Source organism: Sander lucioperca, chromosome 5 (assembly GCF_008315115.2).
Source record: "Sander lucioperca isolate FBNREF2018 chromosome 5, SLUC_FBN_1.2, whole genome shotgun sequence".
Taxonomy (NCBI): Eukaryota; Metazoa; Chordata; class Actinopteri; order Perciformes; family Percidae; genus Sander; species Sander lucioperca.
In genome coordinates this window covers 32,007,007-32,013,776 of record NC_050177.1, presented here as the reverse complement: position 1 = coordinate 32,013,776, position 6,770 = coordinate 32,007,007, and the positions used below count along the sequence as shown (strand labels likewise).

The 6,770-nt window shown below is 40.0% G+C and overlaps 3 protein-coding genes across 3 annotated transcripts in view; all 3 read left to right on the top strand.

The window, feature by feature from the left end:
• The window catches only part of LOC116038066 (NACHT, LRR and PYD domains-containing protein 3-like), a 1,733,742-nt gene that overhangs the window by 905,063 nt on the left and 821,909 nt on the right, over positions 1-6,770 (top strand). The window lies entirely within an intron of this gene.
• The window catches only part of LOC116034665 (NACHT, LRR and PYD domains-containing protein 12-like), a 575,637-nt gene that overhangs the window by 277,222 nt on the left and 291,645 nt on the right, over positions 1-6,770 (top strand). The gene's annotated exons all lie outside the window — the stretch shown is intronic.
• The window catches only part of LOC116040282 (zinc finger protein 436-like), a 188,047-nt gene that overhangs the window by 87,728 nt on the left and 93,549 nt on the right, over positions 1-6,770 (top strand). The gene's annotated exons all lie outside the window — the stretch shown is intronic.

The window sequence follows — 6,770 nt, the reverse complement described above, 5'->3', positions numbered from 1 at the left end:
TGTTCTGGATGAATGGATGAGGTAGTTGGTCTCGAAAATGTGATCCGAGTTTCCCCCAAAAGTCTAAAGAGACATCACAATGTCTTGTTCTTGTCCTCAATCAAGAGCTTCAGTTCCTTCAGAGGAGAGAAGCACTAGAACATATCACATTTAACAAGCGGACATCACACAAGTTGGAATGTTTATCATCAAACTGACTCAAACTGATGAAGGGATTAGCAAAATAGTTGCTTACATTTATAAAGACAACTAATGGTTTCATCTTTGCAGCTCAGACGTAGTAAGTTTAAAGAAGAATGTAAGGAGGAAAGGAAAGAAGGAGGAAGAAGACTAAGGAGGGACCGAAAATGGAAGGAAGGACAAGAGGTCGTACACGCAAGGAAGCTACGCGCGCAAGCGACGCGGAGGGAAGAAGGAAAGGGAGAGAAGGAAGCAGGGGAGGGAGGAAAGGAAGGAGTCGTTTCCTGTCCAGAGGAGAGAAGAAACTAGAAAATATTCACATTTAACCAGCTGACAAAACAAAGTTTGACTTGTTTCGCATGATTTACTTCAGTCTCAAAAGACTCATAAATTATAAATAATTGGGAATGAAGGAATTAAGAGTTGAGGAACTAAGCGATCAAATGAAAAGAATTGTAGTTGAGGCCTTCCTGAGATATTCTAGAACATCTGTGGAGCATCATAGCGTATGAAAACTGATCTGAATAATGAATCAGCGTCTTTTGAGAGGGAAAACAAGAGCTGATGAAGGTGGACTCATTTTTAGTCTGCTGACTCAATATTCAACAACGGAGTGTCATGTTCTCATAAAATAAAATCAGTTCAGTTGATGTTGGCAGTTGAAAATATGCAATGTGTATGGTGATGTCTCTCTGTTCTGAGTATTGATATTCACCGTGTTTAGATTTATAAAGATTAGTATTTACCGTTTCTGAGTGTTTAATCATCGCACTCATCTTCTATCTGCGTGCATGTCTGGGAGTGTTCTACAACTAAAAGAGATCTGTTTGGGGGGGGCGGAAGGAGGATTCTGGGAAATGTAGTAAAGCCAGGTTCGCAGGGAGGAAAGTGTGGTTGACTCTGGTTGTGAAGAGGTTTTAAACATATTCCCTCGTTCCCTCACTTTTATTTCCTTCAGCTAGAATATAAAGTGCAGCTTCCAGCATTGAAGCGTATCCCACAATCCACTGCAAGCATGAGATCACAACAGGTCGGACGCCGCCTGGTCTCGAGACCCTCGACAACTGTGAGTAGGATATTTAAATGTATTTGTATTTGAGAGGCTGCAGTCAGGAGAAAGATGCGGTTATTGTTTAATTTGGAGGTTTTACGACTTCTTTGATGGTTGTGAGCGAGGGGCGTTGATTCCCCATAAGCTGCTCCCTGCAGCTGCTGAAAGCCAGGACGGTATGTGATGGGTGAACCTTGGAAGGTTTGAGGTGATGTTGGACACTGCCTAAAGACACATGGGTACACTGGCTCAACTTACATCGCTTTAAATTCTACAAACACTATATTGATTCATCACTTAAGGTCATTGTCTTCATTGAAAAAAGAAAAAGTTTCTCTGATTGCAGCATCGTAAATGTGAATATTTTCACAAGACATTTAAGGCGTCATCTTGGGCTTTGGGAACCATGAAGGAGCACTAATAGAAGGCAATACGGCTCACACCTACCTCTCTCAATCCAAAAGGAGGGAGCGGTACCACGGCGTGTGGTGAATGTCCGAGCTGCTTAGCAATGTGTCAAAATGCAAATAATCAGGAAATGTAGGGCAATTAGGTTATATTCTCGCATCTTGGTGTTGAAATAAAATCCGTTCTTTGTTTGTCTGAGCCGAGACAACAACTATGTAAAATGCTCTGAATTTAATTCTTTTCTAGATATGAAATAATATAGTGTTCTACTGATAGTCTCTGCAGCCTCTCAGTCAGATATGCTTGTTAAAGACAGTTACATGATGCTTACATGGACTTTAATGGATGGAGTGAAATAAAAATCAGGCTAGTAAAAGAAGCTGGCACAAAAGAGGAAAAAACCCTAACTATGATACCTACTATGAACCTAACTTGAATACCCCCTGCCTGAGGTTACCAGCAGCAGCAGCCATAGCCCGCCCACGCGACGCTATAACGATGTGATTGGCCTGACCAGAGTTTGGTTTTTAGACCACCCTGGCTGCAAATAAATTTGCTGCCACAGGGTGAGTTAGATTTCTAGGCTATCCACCTGCCATTAACTTTGTGAAAAGCAGTTGTAACTTAGTAAAGGAAGTGTTTTACCATTTTACAAACGTGTAGTAACCCTCAGACATCTTACGGACATAGGGGTATCTCTGCTCTTCTCGCATCTTTAAGTACTATCCTTTTCAACATTTCCCAAATTCAACGATATTCCCGTCTGCATTTCGATGCGTCACCTCCTCAAGATTATTATATAGTTATAGTATTGTAAACATGGTTTTATCAACACACTCAAGCAGTCAGAGGATATGAACACCACATTTTATTGTATCGCGTTAAAAAGGTCATCTTCCTGAAAGATAGCAGAGTGTAACAGCGACAGGAAAATCAACAGCAACATCAGTCGGCAATAATGATTATGGTCTGTCGCGCATCGATGCAGAATAATCTAGGTTCATCATCGTGATGCATCAATGCAATGATATTCACCTCTCATTACGTTGGGGGGGGGGGGGGGGGGGACTGTTTCTCTCAAACTGTACAATGAATAACAGTCATTTATTTGGTGTTTCTTTATTTCCAATAGCAATCAAAAAACCAATGTAAATGAAAAGTAAAATCCTGAATTCAAATAGACCAATATATATATATTAGAGATAATATATATTATATTTTTTTTTGTTTTCCATATCATACTAGCCTAGTGTTTTAAGGGACCTCGGTGGTTTCAGATTCACAGTCCTGGAAAAAATCTCTCAATGGTGTACTTTTTTACTTTAGTTTGTCTTGTTTTGGAGCAGATGGTAAGTATTCACTTAGCTGTCTTTGATCTTGCATTTAAACTGTAAAAATGTGTTTGAGAAGAGTTTAGTTTTGGTTAGGGGTAACTGTACCAGTATCCAACTAGTAATCTAACAGCCACAGTGTTCCAGGATGACAGCCGGCTCTAACAACAGGAGCTAACCAAGGCACCATGCGACCATAATGAGCTGTTTCCCAATCATGTGAGAAATCAAATGTAGCTCGGCTGGACAAAGTGAGACAGGACCTGGAGGTGATCTTTTAGTGTGAGGAAGCGAATAACTTATGTAAAAATTTATTTCAGATGAGACTTCATGAAAATTACCTATTATTTATATTCAGAACACACAATCATGAAAAGAAGTCCTGAGTGTCTAATGTGATCGGGCCTGCAGTAAAAAGTCCCATACACGCATACAAGCCGACTGCGTTAGTACAATTAGAGTACGACTTGTGAAGATATAGCCTACTGAGTCAAAGAGTACACACGTAGTGATAGCAATGGAAAAGTCTTAGTGTATCAGAGTAACAGACTAGTATGATCAGCTAAAGTCATAGTTCCACTTCCCCGCAGCTAGATATATGTAAGCAGCCTATTTTTTTACGAGGCACTGAACAGGATACGATCACAGGAGGCCCGTTGGAGAGGAGCAGCAGAGAGTTGATGTGCGGACTCTAGCTCATTAGATGGTCAGTTGCTCCATCTAGTGACAGATAGTAGAACACCATCATCTGATGTGGACAGCTTAATCATCAGTGAAAAGAAGTTGTGTCGAACTTGTCAGACTACTTAGATCCACCTGAGGCATCATGCATTGTATTCAACCACAGCCATCTTCCACTACTGACACAGACTTGGTTTGCGTGTGCCTGAAGGAAGAGCAGCTGATTCTCTGTTTTCTACAGCAGTCACTGCAGGGCCTCCAAATTATTGTTATTTTGTTTTGTTGTTTTTTCAAAAATAAAAAGTCTTACATGAATCCAACATATTATAGCAATATAAATCTCCACTGATGATGGGCTTACAAAAGTTAAAAAAGTATGTATAAAGGCTTTAGGCCGCCCTACACGTTATCTTTAGGCCCAGTTAATAGCCCACTTCATTTATACAACATATGTAGTAGGGTCCCCTGCTTCATCTCTCTCTCAGTAAGGGGTCCTTGGCTTAAAACTTGAAGTTCCTGTTCTACAGTATCTGTGACTATTAGAGAGGAATGAGAGACTAATGTGTCCTGTGACTGAAAGCTTGTTATAGTGACAGAGGTCATTCTCTCCCACAGGTGAGTCGTGCTAGTTAGTCAGTGTGAGGACAGAGAGGAGGGAGCCCTCCCTCTAAACCACTCTGTGTGGGACCATGCAGCCAGACCAAAGCTCAGAGGTGAGATGATGATGGACTCTTCTCCATGTTAGAGCTCGCACTCACATCACTCCTCCATCATGATTCACACGGAATATATATGTATATATATTAACTATATACTTTATTAGTCAGAAAGGGCCAACGACTGATTATCTACTGAGATGAGACAGCATCTTTTCATCGATTACTTTGGTGAATAGTTACTCATCCACTGTCTTGTTGGTATATATTATATATACAATAGAAACACCTTTCTACAACGACTGAAGGTCCATCTGTTTTCAGGAACATGAAGTGTTGATTTATTGCAACAACAAAAAATGTAAAAGATCATAATTAATCTTTGGGCTTATCAAGTCCAAGTGAAATCACAAGTCATAGCTGTTAAGTGTTTTATTTTGTGAAGTTGAGTCTAAAGTCATCAGACTCTTGTTGAGTCAAAGTGACGTGAGCTTCTGCTTCAGAGTGCAGCACTAAGAAAAGTTCACATGTTCACAACATGATCTACTCTGAGACAGATCCATTCATAGTATTCATCCTGACACTCAATTCTCAAAATAAGACATATATCATTATTGATATAATGATAAAACAGAGCAAATTAATGTAACTAGTTAAAAGTATTATTTTCATCATAAACTACTTTTCATTAGTCTACAGCAAAGACGTGAACCAGGACCTGAACCCAGCTGTGTGTCCATGAAGAGTGACCGGTCTATGTATCGTCCTATTAACTTTAAAGATGAACAAGCTGCTGATGGAAGGTAAGAATTTAAAAGTGAACTTTATTATTATCTGACTCTCAGAGCTTCATATTTGAGGTGGACGATGTCACAAAATGTCATTTTGATCTGCTGCATAGTGATACCAGGACCAGAACATCCAGCAAGATACTGATATTTTCATTAATAACAGCTAATTTACTGACGCACAGTTGAGAGCCATGTGTCCTGAGTTCTGAGGTTGTCGCTGCACACCAGCGGTGGGACAGTCATTGATTTACAAATCAGATTTTTTCTTCACAGTGACCCTTTGGGGGCTCCATAAAAAAACAACTGAAACCAGAAGTTATAATAGATTTTTGTACTTGTTGGCTGAGAAGGAAGAAGCTGTAAAGTTTTGAGTTTGATCATGAGTCCAATAAAATCTGATAGATGAGCAGCCGATGAGATTCTGATTGAATACATACCTGATACCATATCGGAACACATTTTGTTAGCTGTGTGCAGATTTGAGTAATTGATTGTCAGTAAACTTGATGTTTTCTCCAGAGTTCAACAGGAGAGTTCAGAGGGCCTCGATGGTCAGTCTGCCCAGCTGCATCAAACAGACCTGGACTCCATATTTATGGTGTGTACATGTACAAACACAGGTTTCACTATTAACTACAGATTAAATGCTAAACTACCATTCAGATCCCAACAGTCTCCATGCTGCTCTGTTCAGACCAGCATACCTTCAGCCTGATGAATCATATGTTGTGTTCTTTATAGAGGTGTGTGCAAGATTAAAATGTTACGATATTTCTAGTTGAGGTTAAAAGTTGTCTCATGATATCAGAACACAAATGCAGAATTACGTTGGTACTACCGAGGACCAATTCACTTTAACTCAATCAGTGCCAAATTACTGTACCTTAGAGCTTCTTTCACACACACACACACACACACACACACACACGCAGAGGTGTGGTGCAGACAGAGTGAGAGTTACAATGCCTCTGCAGTTTGTTAAAGTCACAGTGAGTCATGGCAATGCCAGTAAAGGGGACACAAGTGTGGTTATAGTTTCAAAACTTCATGCAGACAGCGTTTGCTGCAATATAATATAATAGCGAGATCGGCGTGCAGTTAATGTTTAACTTCTGACACAAGTGGAAGTTGGTGACTGACTGACAGGCACAAGACAAAAGCGTCCATATGCCCTTGTGTGGAAGTTTTTCCTCACCACTGCTGCACTACATGCTTGCTCTTGGGCGAATTATTGGAATTGTTGGGTCTTCTATCTGTAAAGTGTCTTGTGATAACTCTTTATGAATTCATACTATAAATCAAATTAAATTATTAGGTCTGAAGAGGTGAGTTATACAGGGGAGAAGCTATTTGAGTTTGTGGCAAAACCTTTCAAGGTGCTCATTTTTCATTTTGTGACTTTCGATTGAATAAAAGTCATATTTTCATCATTTAGGTTTTCTTCAAATAGTCTTAAAATCTCGTCTCGTTCTCGTGAACTCAATCTTGTGTCTCGTCTTGTGAGCTGAGTGTTATGTCACACCCCTAGTTATTTACATTACATGTTCAGTTTATCATTCTGTTTCAGCTGCTGGAGGAGAACATCGTCACTTTGTGAAGAACGAGCTGAAGAAGATCCAGAAAGTTCTGAATCCCAGATTACCCGAATTCTTAGAGAGTCAGAAGAAGGCTG